The sequence below is a fragment of the Podarcis erhardii genome, assembly GCF_964252035.2.
Source record: "Podarcis erhardii genome assembly, chromosome: 14".
Lineage (NCBI taxonomy): Eukaryota > Metazoa > Chordata > Lepidosauria > Squamata > Lacertidae > Podarcis > Podarcis erhardii.
Genome location: NC_138503.1, coordinates 50,772,457 through 50,789,506, shown reverse-complemented (window position 1 = coordinate 50,789,506; position 17,050 = coordinate 50,772,457). Strand labels below are relative to the sequence as shown.

The window sequence follows — 17,050 nt, the reverse complement described above, 5'->3', positions numbered from 1 at the left end:
TTCTTCTTTTCCCCGTCAGCTGTAGGACAGCTGAGCGGGAAGAGGCAGGCAGACTCCTCAGAGGTGCCACGGAGCGTCCTGCCTCAACTGGACCCACCGCACAGGCGGCTGGCCCCATCCCTAGGTGCCCGATTGGCTTCCTCTGCCACTGCCTGTGCTCAGGTTGTATATATGTGTAAATAAAACCATATATCCTAAAGACACCACCGTCTCCATTGACCTTCATGCCAAGGAAACCAAGCTCTGTGTAAAGCTCAGGGACCCTGGAGTCTCTCGCTGCTCAGAGATTGGGGTGGCAATATCTCCCAATACGCTGGAAGAGTATGAGCATCAAAGGCACACTGCAAATACAGTGGGACCTTGGTTTTTGAACGTAATCTGTTCTGGAAATCTGTTCAAGTTCCAAAATGTTTGAAAACTGAAAACTGAAAGCAAAAGCCTCAATACGGAAAACTCAAAACAGAAACCGTCTTTCCTGTTCAATTTCCGGGGTGTGTTTGAAAACCAAGGCACTTACTTCTGGGTTTTCAGTGTTCAAATTCCAAAACGTTCAACTATGACTATGGAGGCATTTGAAAACTGAAATACCACTGAATATTTTGAACATATAAACAGGGGGAGGGGCTGTTCTTTCCCTCAAAGGGAGATTTTGTGAGCTGCTAGCCACTCTTGATTTCTTTGCCCCGCAGGACTGACTGTATCCCGACAGAAAAGAGGAGGAGGAGGTGGATGGTGGAGGAAACAGATGAGCCTGGTGCCATTCATCATAATTAACAATTGTGCTATGAGTGAAATGAATCCATTTCTTCTCTTTGCACATGCCTGTCCAAAAAGACAGATCCCAAAACTGCTCCGCTTAATAATTGTCAAAACACACACCACCCCCCACCCTCCCGGCACCATTCGTCATGCCAAGACACAGCTCGGATCTTCTGGTTGTCACAAGATCTATTTTACATCCACTGGTAACTCAATGATAGACTCTTGCAGCACTCAATTGAAGGAGCCCTGTGGGAATCTTTCATCTCAATGTCGGTGAGATGCAGGAACATAAACGCAGATAACAAAACTGTCTTTTGTCCTTTCCATCCTGGACAGGCTTGTCTTGACGCTGAAGCCTACAATTCGCCGTCAGGTCCCGCCTTCATGTAGAGAAGACGACAGACTTTCTCTGCCGTCTCTTGTCAGTCTGAAGGTGCTACGAAGGAAGCGACTCCTGGGGCCCTGGGAGGTGCACTGACTGCCCTCCCTTGATAATAGGCCACAAAGTTTCTGCCTCAAAACCCAGTTGAGGAAGCCAATTGATTGCATGAATTTTAATCAATTGATTAAGCCATCACATTTGCATATATTTGCACGAGAGTGAAAACAGCCGTCAAGAACGGAAATAACAGGCTTAAGATCAGAGGCAGAGAAACCATTCTCAGCCCAAGAATTGCATCCTTCCAAGAGCAAACTTATGGGAGCAGCTTCCTGGTGGGGGAAGGGGCCAGAGGCTAAATTCACATAGCAACAGATGTGACTCTTGCCTTGGTATGGAAGGCTGTGTTCCAACCACGCAGAAGTCAGTGGTTTCTACACATTAAACACACACACCCCTCTGTTCAAGCAAGCAAGAGAGGATCACAGCTCAAGGCCACAGTAAAAAGGTAAAGGGACCCCTGACCATTAGGTCCAGTCATGGCCAACTCTGGGGTTGCGGCACTCATCTCGCTTTATTGGCCGAGGGAGCCGGTGTACAGCTTCCGAGTCATGTGGCCAGCATGACTAAGCCGCTTCTGGCGAACCAGAGCAGCGCACAGAAAAGCCGTTTTACCTTCTCACCGGAGCGGTACCTATTTATCTACTTGCACTTTGACGTGCTTTCGAACTGCTAGGTTGGCAGGAGCAGGGACCGAGCAACGGGAGCTCACCCCGTCGCGGGGATTCGAACTGCCAACCTTCTGATCGGCAAGTCCTAGGCTCTGTGGTTTAACCCACAGCACACAGAGGCGAAGCATGGTGGGGGCAGTGGAGGCGGCTCGCCCCAGGTGCCATCTCTGAGGGGGGTGACATTGCTGTGGGTGGCGCCCCCCTGGGACGTTCCCTGCCACTGGCACACCCCCTTTGGATGTGCACCGACGCCGACATACCCCCCTGGGATGCACGCTGGCACACACCCCAGGATACACGCCGCCGCTAGCTCCTCCTCTGCCCATTCCTATGGGCACCGCATGGTGACCCCATCCTTAGCCCCTATGGGCGCACCACCCCAGGGTGCCTGAGAGGCTTCCTTCGCCACTGCAGGTAAATGCAGACAAGGAAGTTCCGGTCCCATGTAGGGCATTGCCTGGGGACAGCCTAAAGGTAGCTCCTTCTTGCACTATTCGCTTGTAGCGCTGGGTGAATCCTCTACTCATTAGTCACTATTTCATGCCCTAAACATCACCCAAGATTCAGTATGTTCTGTATGTTCTGGTTTTATAGTTTATTAATAGTAATAAACAGCCGATGAGTCTCAAGCCCTCATTGAGTTAGGCACTTCCCCCACATATGAAGACAGGTTCCGTTAATATTAGTGGACAAGACCAAGAGTGGGTCCAACGGTCAAGAAGGCGATTTCTGCATGTGCTGTAGAGGGAAGAGAGGGGCAGATGGGGCTCATCCACCTGGGAAGATCGCCCGTCAGGGAGAAGGAGAACTCTGACCCTAACCATCCTCTACCTTGCAGGGTATCTTTTGGAGAAGAAAGGGGCCAGTGTTCAGGCTGAACGATAGGGGTGAAGATGCTCCTTCAGGTATACAGGGCCGAGGATAAAGAGGTGCGTCTTCGGCTTACTCCAGAAACTGCATAATGACGGTGCCCGACACCTCTGTGAGGAGGGAGCTTCACACTTAGGGGCCACCACAGAGAATGCCCTCTCTCAGGCTGCCCACCCTGAACCTCTTGACGGAAGAGGAACCACCGAGAGGACCCCTCTGGCAATCTCAGCACCCAAGAGGTACTTCCCTAAGAGGGAAGAAGACGATACTTCAGAAATTTGGGGGCTGAGTCATCAGGGCTTTAAACACTAATGTGAATTGGGCCAGAAAATGTGCAGACAACCAGTGCAGCTGTTTTGAAACAAGGGTTATACAAGCTCTAAATGGAACCCCAGCCAGAAAGCTGGCGTTTTAACGATTTTACTGCACACCATCTTGATTGCTTGTATGAGGTGGCTGTTTATAAATGTTCTCATTAAAAAGTTAATACAAATTTGCTTTCTGTCCTTTTTTTTTAGGACAGAGGCAATGGAGATGACGAACAATTGCTTCGGGAACATGGTTGTGGTCTTTGAACCTAGTATTTTCCCCCTCAAAAGACAGAGCCCTGAACAAAGCTTCATTGCAATTCAGCCGTTATCCTTCTAAAACCCAAAATGCTCTAGCAAAGCGAAAACTACTCCCTCCTTTAAAAAAAAAAAAAGTAGCATCCTTGCATTCCTGAGGACTAATGGAAATAATCGCTTTATCCAGTGGTGCCACTGCCTAGAGGATTTTGTTTCCACTAAAATGGTCCTCTTTGTCCTTATGAAAAGCATATTTTGAATAACAACGGTACGAAAAAATTGCAGACTGCCAGAAAGAGACGCACTTGACTCTGTACATCCATTCAAAAGTTCTCTCCTTTTCTCTCCCCCCTCCCCCCCCCGGCCAAATTCTTCTTTTCCTTTCCGACAGTGGAAGCATGAAACCCCGCACAATGGTCATGAAAAAAGGAGTCGTACCTAGGCCTTAAGACACAACACGTTGCTTTAGCAGGGAACTGCGCTAGAGTGAACGCCAGTCTTAGGGCGCAGAATTATCACGGGCGATATTGCCTGGCCCAGAAAAATGAAGCAAGCTGTTTCCAATGGAAGAGTCGTGCATGAGCCTTGCAATTCAAGCTGGGACTGAAGATTTCACAGCAAAGGTACCCATGAACTACCTCATTTCCTATCCAGTACTTCTCCGTGTATAGTGGTACCTCGGGTTACAAACGCTTCGGGTTACAAACTCCGCTAACCCGGAAGTAGTACCTTGGGTTGTGAACTTTGCCCCAGGATGGAAATGGAAATCGTGTGCTGGCGGCGTGGCAGAAGTAGGAGGCCCCATTAGCAAAAGGTTAAGAATGGTTTCGGGTTAAGAATGGACCTCCGGAACGAATTAAGTTCATAAACCAAGGTACCACAGTATAAGACTAGGGGGTTTTTTTTATTGAAAAATAATGTTCAAAACCGTGAGTTGTCTTATACAATGGGTAGTGCCCAGGGGTGACGTGGGATTGGCTGATGCTAGAAGCCAGAAACCAGCTGGTCCTGCTGGTGAGGGAACAGGCGTTAGGAGGTGTTCCATCCCTTAAAAAAAGCTCAGCAACTCTGTGCAATCCTCCACAAAAAAAGCTCAACAACTCTGGGCAATCTCCCCCCCCCCATTTTCTTATTTTTTAGTCCCCCAAAACAGGGGGCGTCTTATACATGGGGGCATGTTATACACAGAAAAGTATGGTAAGTTGAAAGGACATCATTTAAAGGACTGCAGTCTCTAAGCCAAGGATGGCAGTGGCTGATGGGAACTGGAGTCCAACAATATCTGGGAGCCCTAGAGGTGATGGGTTCAGATTTTATTTCAGGGCTATTTCACCCACACAGGTCGACTGCCTGACGCTGGCAAAAGCTAGGAATGACTCGCCTTGTGTGACAGAACTGCCACCTTGCCCTTGGGTTCATTTAAGGAACATGTTGTACGCATTTTTGCCATTCAGAGCAACAGATCACCAGTGGAACAGTTGCAACACAGATTTCCCAGTACCAGCAACAACAACAACAAAACCCCAGATCATGCCTCGACTGCTGTCTATATCTCCAGACGTATGTTGAGACGCAAACTGCCGTTTCCATTCTGAACCATTGTCAAAGGCCATTTGTATTCCCCGCCTGGGAAGACAAAACAAACAGACCTCCCAGCGCTGTGTGCGGGTTCCTTTCAACGTGTGTTTTATCAGAAAAAGCTTTTCTCCCTCCCCAGCCTCTGACTGAGCTTTGCATCTCACGCCTCTCCCCATAGACTTGACTGAAAAGGTCACCTCTTACCTTGGTGCCGGAGACTCTGACATCCGAAAGCAGCCGCCAAATGGATGTTCCCCAGCGGAAGTCATGGATTTTGCCTTCTTCTCATCTGTGTGTTGCTGGCAGGCACAATGGACTCAGGGTTTCTGAAGGTCTTGGAAGGACCGGGTCACCAAAGGTGGCCTTTGAACTGCAAAAAAGGAACAGCGACCAGAAGAGAAGGTTAACATCTGGTCAAGGGAGGGAGGGGGGGAAAGACCCGTGGAAATAGCAGACCTGACATTTCAAACAGACGGTCGATTCGAAGGACAATGGTCAAGAGTGTACTCCAATGCCAGCAACATCAAGGACCACATGAATGGTTTTGTCCGGTCAGCTGAACCAGGTGGGGGTAGCTGATGGGTCTCAAACCCTTGGTGAGTTAGAGACTTCTCCCTACATGTGAAGACAGGATCTAGCGGATTAAGCAGATGAGACTAACAGTGGGTCCAATGGTAAAGAAGGAGGTTTCTGCACATGTTGTGTAGAGGGATGTGAGGGGCAGATGGGGCTCATAAGGTAGACCATCTAAGAGAAGGAAAACTCTGATCCTAAATCTCTGCAGCCTTGCGGGGTATTTCTGGAAGAAGCAAAAGGCTAAGGGTAGGCTACCTAAGGCCCAGGGGCCAGATGCGGCCCAATCGCCTTCTCAATCCGGCCTGTGGACGATCCAGGAATCAGTGTGTTTTTACATGAGTAGAATGTGTCCTTTTATTTAAAATGCATCTCTGGGTTATTTGCGGGGCATAGGAATTAGTTTATATATTTTTTTCAAAAAATAGTCTGGCCCCCCACATGGTCTGAGGGGCGGTGGACCGGCCCACGGCTGAAAAAGGTTGCTGACCCCTGGAGTAAACCCTACACAAATCTGGAGCAGAGTCTCTAAGGAGATTGGATGGTGCCTTGTACGCCTCCTTCTGGCAATTCCTGCAGCTCAGCTGGTGCCAAACGTCTTGCCCTGCTTTCTTTTGGACCACATCAGTGAGGCCAAGATGGGGGTCTTGTCACCTGGGCAGCTCAGGACCTCCAGACACACTGCCCAGGTTTGCGCCCCCGGAAGGTTACTTTGGTGCTGCTAACACAGTGGTTTGACTTCACCCTAGTAGACACACCCCATTGTCTCTCTAGACCAGTGTTCCCCAAACTTGGGTCTCCAGCTGTTTTTGGACTACAACTCCCATGATCTCTAGCTAGCAGGACCAGTGGTCAAGGGTAATGGGAACTGTAGTCCAAAAACAGCTGGAGATCCAAGTTTGGGAAACACTTCTCTAGACAGACATAAACCAACAACAATTAGGTATACATGTGTATATTAGGTATACATGTATACAGTGCACACAAGTTTGAGTGCACACTGAAACCCTGACAAAATTTTGTGAGGACTCTTATGAAAAATGTGTGATCTTATGCAGAAGCGTCCACCCCTGGAGTCTACATGTAGATATCATTAGCATTTCCTTTGTTCTGCAACGACAAACTGGGAGGGGGGGAACCAGCCCCCTCCTCAAATGCATTTCAAAAGGAAGATATAGCCATTTTGGTATGCAGGTGCCCTTCACATCTGGTGTACTCTGCATGAATTTTGCACTCAGATACCTCCATCTTGGCGTGGCCTTAACCCTCCTGCACATTAGGCAATTTTATTATCTTCAAAATCCATATCTACACATTTCAGATGTATTGGGCAAAAATCCTATTAAGGACAACAAGATTAGAAAAGGCCATTATGATCTAGTGCTGGATGGTTCCACAAAAAGAGTAATATGCAGCCCCCAAGGTGAATGCCAAAGAAGATGGAGAGACCAAAAGGATGGGGGTCAGCACATCAAAGGAGGCAGGTCGGGGGCTGGAGAGACGTTAATGAGTCCGCGAGCAAATATTAACAAAGAGAATATCGGCTTGAGAACATCTCTCAGGCAGTTCGCAAGAGGTATCTGGAGGGAGAATGGCTACAGCATAATCAATCAGATAGATGGGTTCCTCAAGGTTTCATGGGAAAGCGAGAGATGCTCAGGATGAGGTCTGACATCTGTGCTAGAAAGAGAACACACGGCAACAATTCCTTAGGGAAAACCAAGGTGCAGCCAGGTGACAGTGAGATAATTCAGACACCTGATGGCTGGCTCAATTGTAAGAGGGTAATTAGGATCGAGCTGAAAGTACTCACAGGTGTTGTTGAGGTGTTGGCTTTCTGGTAAACATCTCAAGCAGTTCCAATAAACGCCTCCCTTATCTGATGGCTTTTTCTAGACCTTTGTTGGCCTTTTATTGGCCTTGCCCTTGCTTGTCCTCACTGTCCATTCCTCTCGCTTGCCTCCAGTGACTTCTGATTGGCTAGGCTGCATGTGATCCTTGATTGGGCTGAACCACCCATGGGGAAGCCCTGAGGGGAAATGGCACTCAAGCCAACTCCTAAATATTTTTGTCTCCTCAAGAGAACTACACCTGGGGGATTGGGGGTCTTGGAGGGAGAGTGTTTTTAGTGCCAGATTTAGGGTGGCGCTGTGGGTTAAACCACAGAGCTTGGACTTGCCAATCAGAAGGCCGGCAGTTTGAATCCCCGCGACGGGGTGAGCTCCCGTTGCTCGGTCCCTGCTCCTGCCAACCTAGCAGTTCGAAAGCACACCAGTGCAAGTAGATAAATAGGTACCGCTCTGGCAGGAAGGTAAACAGCGTTTCCGTGCGCTGCTCTGGTTCCCCAGAAGCAGCTTAGTCATGCTGGCCACATGACCTGGAAGCTGTACGCAGGCTCCCTCGGCCAATAAGATGAGTGCTGCAACCCCAGAGTCGGCCACGACTGGGCCTAATGGTCAGGGGTCCCTTTACCCTTTACCGTTTTAGGCAGTTGAGGGGCTGCCAAACTAGGAAGCTTCATAACTGAGAAGCTTCACTTGGGAGTGCCAATTTTTGGCTTCTCATAGGTTGCCATCTTTTGAAAGATTACCAAAATACGCTACTGGTGTTTGGGGTACAGGGGAGAGCTGGAGGAGTGGGAAGTCCAGAGTTCTTTTACGGCTCAGATTTTAACTTGAGCTGGGAAAGAATTCCCAAGGCAAGCTTTGCAAGCCCCCGGAGCCTGTAAAAACGAGCCCAAATTTGGAAAGCTTCACTGGCACCTCTATTAGACATATAAAACCCCTTAAATTGGCAATTAATTGCACGTAACCAACAGATTAAAGCTTAATGGGGCTAATGGGCAGGGAGGGGGAAAATGGAGGGGTCCTGGGATTTTTTGAAAAGCAGGGAGAAGACAAAATGACAGAAGAAACTATAGAGATGCAATAAAAGACTGACAGGTTAGGTTCCTCTCCCCTGAAATAGCATCATCCATAAGGTGGAGGAGAACCTCCAGGCAGTGGTCCTTGGGGTGATGACGGGGGAGGGATGAGGACCATTCCCCCCTGTTTTCAACTCTGAAATGTTGGAGGTGGATCAAAAACCTTTCATTGCCTGGACTATGCAGAATTAGATAAACAACAGGAAAGATTTGAAACCTGCGGGACCAGAGATTCTTAGAAGACTGGAGTAAATATTTGAACTATTTGAAAAGCAATTGTAATAAACAGATTACGCCAGTAGGACTGCAAGAAGTTCTGTAAGGAGGATTATGTGAAATATTGCAAGGAGGACTATGATGAGAATTATTAGTTAATGATAATTAAAAGTAATCGAGAAATTAAGAAATGCAGAATAAGTGAGAAAGAACGGAAAATTTTCAGAGGTTGATGGAAGTCTAAAATATTTTATAAGATAAGGAGTTATGTTAAATGATTGTTTGAAATGTTGTGTTAAAAAATTAATAAAAATGTGTGTGTGTGTGTGTGTGTGTGTGTGTGTGTGTATATATATATATATATATATATATATATGCAGGTTTTGGTGTCCTCGGGTGTCTTCCCGTGTAAAAGTTGGGGTGTCTAGGCGACGTTTCGACGAGGTCTCACTCGTCATCTTCAGGCTGGTGCTTTCGGCTTCTTGTTACTGGAACAGAGCAGGATCTCAGTGTTTGAGTTCCTATAAATACTGTAGAGGGGGTGTGGTGTATAGCCTCCAATGTTCTGGGCAGAACATTGGAGGCTATACACCACACCCCCTCTACAGTATTTATAGGAACTCAAACACTGAGATCCTGCTCTGTTCCAGTAACAAGAAGCCGAAAGCACCAGCCTGAAGATGACGAGTGAGACCTCGTCGAAACGTCGCCTAGACACCCCAACTTTTACACGGGAAGACACCCGAGGACACCAAAACCTGCATTCCTGTACCCGTGAAAATCTACGAAAGCAAATATATATATATATATATATATATATACCTTTCATTGCCAGGGAGCAGAGGAATCTTTTAGTGATGTATGGAAGTGAGAGCTGGACTATAAAGAAGGCTGATCGCCGAAGAACGGATGCTTTTGAATTATGGTGCTGGAGGAGACTCTTGAGAGTTCCATGGACTGCTAGAATATCAAACCTCTCCATTCTGAAGGAAATCAGCCCTGAGTGCTCACTGGAAGGACAGATCCTGAAGCTGAGGCTCCAATACTTTGGCCACCTCATGAGAAGAGAAGACTCCCTGATGTTGGGAAAGATGGAGGGCACAAGGAGAAGGGGATGGCAGAGGATGAGATGGTTGGATAGTGTTCTCGAAGCTACCACTTTGGTCATGAGTTTGACCCAACTGCGGGAGGCAGTGGAAGACAGGAGTGCCTGGCGTGGTCTGGTCCATGGGGTCACGAAGAGTCGGACACGACTAAATGACTAAACAACAACAACAGAGGAGTCTTTGCCCCGCTATTTGACAGAGGGCCGTCCTGTGTTTGAAGGGCTGTTCAGCAGACAGACATACCATCCAGCTAACCAGATTGCGGAAGACTGTGACCAGGTGAGCTGAGCATCTGCTATCTCTCAATGGTACAGCAAAGAAAAACCCCTGTGTTGCAAAACAGAACCCTCTTTCAATTGTAGCATTCCCTTCTCAAGTGTGCACCTAACTGCATATATCAGCATATAGGTCATGGGTTCGAGCCCCATATGGGGCAAAAGATTCCTGCCTTGCAAGGGGTCGAACTAGATGAGCCTTGTTGACTCCTTCCCACTCTACAATTCTATGTGTCTATGATTCATACAATTATATGATTCCTTTGTCATTTATTGGCATCGAACCTGTTTTTAGAAAGATACACAGGGAGCGTGATTTGCCTGGTCAGGGGTTGGGGATTGTGGATTTCTTAAAGACGAAAAAACCGCTAGACAAGGAGACTCGCGGAACGGATTAGTTTCGTCTTGCGAGGCACCACTGTACTTTTGTCCATTTACTGTACAGTGGTACCTCAGGTTAAGAACTTAATTCGTTCTGGAGGTCCGTTCTTAACCTGAAACTGTTCTTAACCTGAAGCACCACTTTACTAATAGGGTCTCCTGCTGCCGCCGGGCCGCTGGAGCACGATTTCTGTTCTCATCCTGAAGCAAATGTTCTTAACCCAAGGTACTATTTCTGGGTTAGTGGAGTCTGTAACCTGAAGCGTCTGTAACCTGAAGTACCACTGTATTTATTTCCTCCGATTTGAACTATAAAATGGTGATTTTCTTGTGTCAAAATGAGAGTACCCCTAAACATTTTCTTTAGGAAAAAAGCACTGCCCGGATTAATCTGAAAAGGTAGTTCAAAAACTGTGTGGACAGAAGCAGAAGCGTTTTGGGGTGATCTTTATCGACAGCTTGCCAGCCCTCCGCTAAAATTCATCTGGTGCACGACAGAGACTTTCTGCATTCATATGGCTTCTCTCTCAGCCCCGCCTGACAATAGCCTCAGCCTCATAAGTCTCGCACGGCAGTTGAGAGATGCTCCCGATAAAAATTTTGCTTCTGGAATGCAATTCCGCTGCAGAGGAGGCAGCCGGGATAGATCGCAGCACATTCATCCATCACCGCAGGAGCCCGTGCGGTAATAACAGATGTTAAAAGCTGCCAAACTTCTTTCTGTCACTAAACTAAAGAGACGTATAATCCCCGAAGCACAAAGGGAGCACATCTGATGAGCACAAAGTAATTTTTACATTCACTTTCCCTGAACTTAACCACACTTTGCTAAAAGGTATCACACTGCCGTATGAACAATAGCGCCGAACCGGGCAATCAGCGCTGAATGAATAATTTGAAAACCAAAGCGCCGTTTTGGATTGAACCAGTTCCCTGACACATTCCGATCCGACTTTCTTCTTTTCTTTCTGGGTCGCTGCTGCTGCTGCTGTTACTAGCAAAGCATCTGCAATTTTTATCTCTTCCCATCCTGACAGCTTATATGAAACACCATTTAAAAACACATACTGATAGCGGACTGTCAGGACTTATATCTCCAGTTCCTAACACTGTCATGTTCCCTCTTCAACATTCTGCGGAAGTCTAGATTGACTCAGGCCTGCTCCTATCTTCAGGAGGAGAAAAGGCTAAAGCAAGGGTCAGCAAACCTTTTCAGCAGGGGGCCGGTCCACCGTCCCTCAGACCTTGTGGGGGGCTGGACTATATTTTTTTTGGGGGGAATTAATGAATTCCTATGCCCCACAAATAACCCAGGAGATGCATTTTAAATAAAAGGACACATTCTACTCATGTAAAAACACGCTGATTCCTGAACTGTCTGCAGGCCAGATTTAGAAGGCGATTGGGCTGGGGCCAGCCCCCGGGGCTTAGTTTGCCTACCCATGGGCTAAAGAGTCAACCCTACATTGCTACAATGGCCATTCGGATGCTACTAGCCCAGAGATGGAAGGAAGAGGTAACCCCAGCCAGAGAAGAATGGCAAATCAAGTTGATGGACTATACCAAAATGGCAAAACTAACTGGGAAGCTCAGGAACCAAGAAGACAAGAAATTTTAAAAAGAATGGGAAATGTTTATAATGCATATACAAAATCATTGTAAACAGGTCAAAACATCAGCAGGATTTTAAACAAACTTGTAATGTATAGATAATCTAGGAAGATGAAAAATTGGAGAAGTACAGATATGCAGTTGAACTAGAATAAACAGGACCCATGGAAGCGGGGGGGGGGGGGAGAGGTCAGGAGATTAAGAGTAATCTCAATAATTGGTTTGGAAATGGTTTTGTTGTATGCTTATATTTTGGAAAATCAAATAAAAATTTATTTCAAAAGAAGAAGAAGAGTTTGGATTTGATATCCCGCTTTATCACTACCCTGAGGAGTCTCAAAGTGGCTAACCATCTCCATTCCCTTCCTCCCCCACAGCAAACACTCTGTGAGGTGAGTTGGGCTGAGAGACCCAAGGCCCAAGGTCAACCAGCAGCTGCATGTGGAGGAGTGGAGACACGAACCCGGTTCACCAGATTACGAGGCTACCGCTCTTAACCACTACACCACACTGGCTCTCAGTGAGTCAACCCTATTCAGATCCAGAGTGGCATCCCTAAGGTGGTTGGATGACACCTTGTAGCCTCCTTCCAGCAACTCCTGCAGCCCAGCTGGTGCCAAATGTATTGCTCTGCTTTCCTTTGGACCCCATCAGCGAGGCTGAGAAGGGGTCCTGTTATCTGAGCAGCCCAACTTCTTCTGTAGGAAAAGAGACTTCTCCAGACAGACAGAGGCCAACAACAGTTCTATCATGTCTTGCCCCCAAGGAACTCAAGGTGGTGCTCATGGTTCTCCATCTCCCCATTTTATTCTTACAGCATCCAAACTACCTAAGCTTGTGGTTCATCTCAGTGGGAACTAGACCAAAGATGAGGAACCTGTGGACCTCCAGAGGTCACTGGACTCCAGTTCCCATCAGTCCCTGCATAGCCAGTGATCAGGGGTGATGAGAAGGAGCTGGAGGGCCACAAGTTATCCATCTCTGCATAAGACTGTGATCCAAGGCTACGGAACTGCAGGCATGACCTCTCAGTAACAGATAGACTGATTTTTCAAAGGCAGCAAGGTATATGATCCCAAGTACCCTCTGGCATGAAAAGTCTCCACATTGCTACAGTCACTACACTCTGCTTAGCAATAAATTCAGATGTCCACCTTAGGTAATTCAGGTCCCCTTTCCCAGCTTTTAAATAGGGTTGCCACCTGTCCTGTATAATACAGGATTGCCACGTATTTCAGTGTAAAATGCTATATCCTGTATTCCAGGTCATCCTGCTTTCTCTCTCTCTCTGCCAAGTTAGGGATCCTCTCCAAATGTTGGAAAGGGTGTGTGAACGGTCATGCATTTAAGTTCTGGGGAGCCAAGCATGGACAGATTTACAAATTTGTGTGTATGTGTGTGTGTGCACATGTGTGACAAATCCCAGAGGGGCCATCCTGTTAGGCTGCAATAGATTGTACAGTCATACCTTGGGTTACAGACCCTTCAGGTTGTGTTTTTTTGGGTAACGGACCACCAAAACCCAGAAGTACTGGAATGGGTTACTTCCAGGTTTTGGCGGTTGCGCGTTCGCAGAAGTGCTAAATCGCGCTTTGTGCATGCGCAGAAGCGCCAAATCACAACCCGCGCATGCGCAGACATGCTGCTGTGAGCTGTGAACGTGCATCCCGCACGGATCACACTTGCAACCCGAGAGTCCACTGTAATGGCTTGGTTTGAAGTCACTTCAACAACAAATATGAAAAGAAATCGCTCCCCAACTGCCTTTGTCCTGTCCTGTCCTGTACAGTGGTGCCCTGCAAGACGAATGCCTCGCAAGACGGAAAACCCACTAGACGAAAGGGTGTTCCGTGTTGGAGGCGCTTCGCAAAACGAATTTCCCTATGGGCTTGCTTCGCAAGACGAAAATGTCTTGCGAGTTCCTGCGGGGTTTTCCCCCTTTTTTCCCCCTTTTCCTAAGCCCTAAGCCGCTTATCAGCTGATCCTCTAAAAGCCGCTAAACCACTAATAGCGCTAATCCGCTAAACTGTCAATGGGCTTGCTTCGCAAGACGAAAAAACCGCTATACGAAGAGCCTCACGGAACGGATTAATTTTGTCTTGCGAGGCACCACTGTATTTTGCCAGAACAAAGGTGGCAACTCTACTTATAAAGCAGGAATAAACACCAGGACCTGGGAGGCCAGGATTTGAATCCCCACTGAGTGGATTTGGACCGGTCAACATCTCTCAGCCTAACCTACTTCACAGGGTTTTTAGGGTAAAATGGAGAGGGAGGGAAGTCTGTATGCCTCCCTGGAGGTTGGGTTGAAGATGGAACATAGATGTAATAATAATAATAATAATAATAATAATAATAATAATTAATAATAATAATATAACAGTAAATAAATAAAAATAGTATTGAGATAGGGTTGCCAGACCTCCAAGTGTGACCTGAAATCTCCAGGTTTGTTTGTGCCCCCTCCAGGTGGCAGGTGCAGACCTTGAATCTCCAGGTGGGAGAGAGTGTCTTTAATATATATATTAAGAAAACTGATTTTTAAGTTCTCAATAAAGCAATTAAAAAAGAAAAAGAAAGGAAGTGTGAATGCAGCTTGCAAGCTTCAGTTCAGCCGCTGCCTGCTGCCAATCATAGCATAGATACTTGTGCTGGGGGCTGCCCTCCTCAGCTCCCCTCTCCTAATTAACCCCCATCTCCAGGGCCTGACCTGTGTCATCACTCGGGGCCACTCTATGACATCATCAAGGGCTGCCCCTAGGTCTCAGGTTTGCGCCCTGAAATCTCAAGGTCTTGGGTGCTCCTGACCTGGTAACCCTACACTGAGCTGCAAATCGTTTCCAGTTGCACCGCAATATAGGTTGTTAAACTATCACGGGAGAAGTCAAAGGTTTCCAAGTCAGCCTTTCCCCACTTCCCTGGCTGTGGAATTTCTCCCTTTCTCCTCCCCACCCCATGTTTCCTGTAACATCAATCTACTTGGTCCAGAAAGACTGGTGCTTTTTTCTTTCAACCGACAGAGGCACGGCCGTGTGGGCTGAGAACTGCTAAAAATTAAAAACCCCTTGTCGCCGTTCTCCCTCTTGAAAAGGAGAGGCATTTATTCAATGCTCTGGAAATAAGCACTGCAAATAAGCGACTTGGTGAACGACAGTTAGAATGATAGCCAAGCCCTGCACCACCCAGAGAACAGAGGAACGCGCTGGACTCCTGGGAGCACATTTCTATAATAAAGCCTTCTGTTTCTTCTGTCGCCAGCTTACAGTATCTTCCTTAATGTCTCAGCAAAGCTGAGCGGCTCTCTGCCCCCTGCAGATAGATTAGCTATCATTACGCTTTAAGGGCATTGGAATTACAAACTTGCAAAGCAATAGATTGGTACTTATAAACCACAGCTGGACAGCTTCAGATTAAGCCTTTTTGGGGAGTGGGGGGAGGAATTAAATGTTGAGATTTCTGGATTGTGTGCATGTTTTCACAAACGCCAGGCTTGTGCTCTACAGCCAGCCCAGGCTGCTTGCACATACTTCAGTCTCTGTTCTCACAAATTGTTGTTGTTGTTGTTGTTGTTGTTGTTGTTGTTGTTGTTGTTGTTGTTGTATTATTTATTGACATCCCACCATTTCCCCAGACTGGGACTCAAGACAGTTTACACCAGTTAAAACGACGCAGATAAAATACAAAAAGCTAAAAGAAAGTATAGCAGACAATTGTTTTAAAAGCAATTAAACTCTAATAGACTTAGAACGCATCTAGTAAAATTCAGATAATGAAAACAGCACAGCACTATTTAAAAGCCATTTGCTTTACAAAAGAAAAAGAAAACCAGTCAGTTCGTAAACCAGTCTTCACCTGATGGTAGAGGAACAGCAAGGAGGAAGCTAGTCTGCCAGGATTGAGAGAAGAGTCTCCTTTGAAGATCTCGGAGCCCAGGCAGGTTATATGGGAGGATACAGCCTTTCTCATTAATGTATTGATGATCTAAATTTTGCTGTATTTTGCAACTTAGCAAATTATGTTCTAAGCCACCTTGAGCATAGTTTGCTGTGGGAATCATTTAAACACTGTGACATTTGATTGAATGTTAGATATTGGGTATAGATTTTGGTTTTGTCCCAGCTGTCCTAATATTAATTGCATTTAACCTTTTAGATAGAAAGCATTAGGCTCGGTTTTGGTGTGCCTGTGTTTTGTAACTCTCATGTCATCCTCCTACACTGCACAAACACTGCATGCCACTTCCAGCCTTATCTCACCCTAGAAAGGCAGGTGATGCTTTGTGAAAGAAGGGTGCGTTGAGTTAGCATCTGCTAGGAAATTTACAGATTGCTCTTTGCTGAAAGAAAACTACATGAAAATGACGTATAGATGGTATATAACACCAGTACAGTGGTACCTCGGGTTAAGTACTTAATTCGTTCCGAAGGTCCGTTCTTAACCTGAAACTGTTCTTAACCTGAAGTAACACTTTAGCTAATGGGGCCTCCTGCTGCCGCTGCGCTGTCGGAGCACAATTTCTGTTCTCATCCTGAAGCAAAGTTCTTAATCCGAGGTACTATTTCTGGCTTAGCGGAGTCTGTAACCTGAAGCGTATGTAACCTGAAGCATATGTAACCTAAGGTACCACTGTACAGATAGCAAGAATGTACAAAACTGGTTCAAATATATGTTGGAAATGTAAGGAAGAAGAAGGGACTTTTTATCATATGTGGTGGGATTGTAGTGAAATTTTAAAAAATCTGGGAAATGATATACAATGAATTGAAGAAAATGTTTCAATTAATATTTGTAAAAAAAGCCTGAAGCATTTTTGTTAGGGATTGTAGGAAAAAACCTGCCAAGGAAATTGAAGAACATATTCATGTATGCGACAACGGTGGCAAGAGTCTTAATAGCACGAGGATGGAAGAAGAAATCCTGACAAAAGAACTGTGGCAAGGGAAACCGATGGACTATGTGGAACTGGCGAAATTGATGCACAAACTCCGTGATGAGGACAACTGTGACTTTAAAGAAGAATAAGAACCTTTTACAAAGTTCTTAAAGAAACAACAAAATGAACTGGACTCCTTTGCAGGC

General features: G+C 46.5%; 1 protein-coding gene across 4 annotated transcripts in view; it reads right to left on the bottom strand.

The window, feature by feature from the left end:
- The window catches only part of ELFN1 (extracellular leucine rich repeat and fibronectin type III domain containing 1), a 255,809-nt gene that overhangs the window by 96,742 nt on the left and 142,017 nt on the right, over window positions 1-17,050 (bottom strand). For all 4 annotated transcript variants that reach the window (XM_081839697.1, XM_081839695.1, XM_081839698.1 and 1 more), the window contains one exon: window positions 5,091-5,256. The gene's annotated coding sequence lies outside the window, so the exon portion shown is untranslated. The remainder of the gene's footprint in view (window positions 1-5,090; window positions 5,257-17,050) is intronic.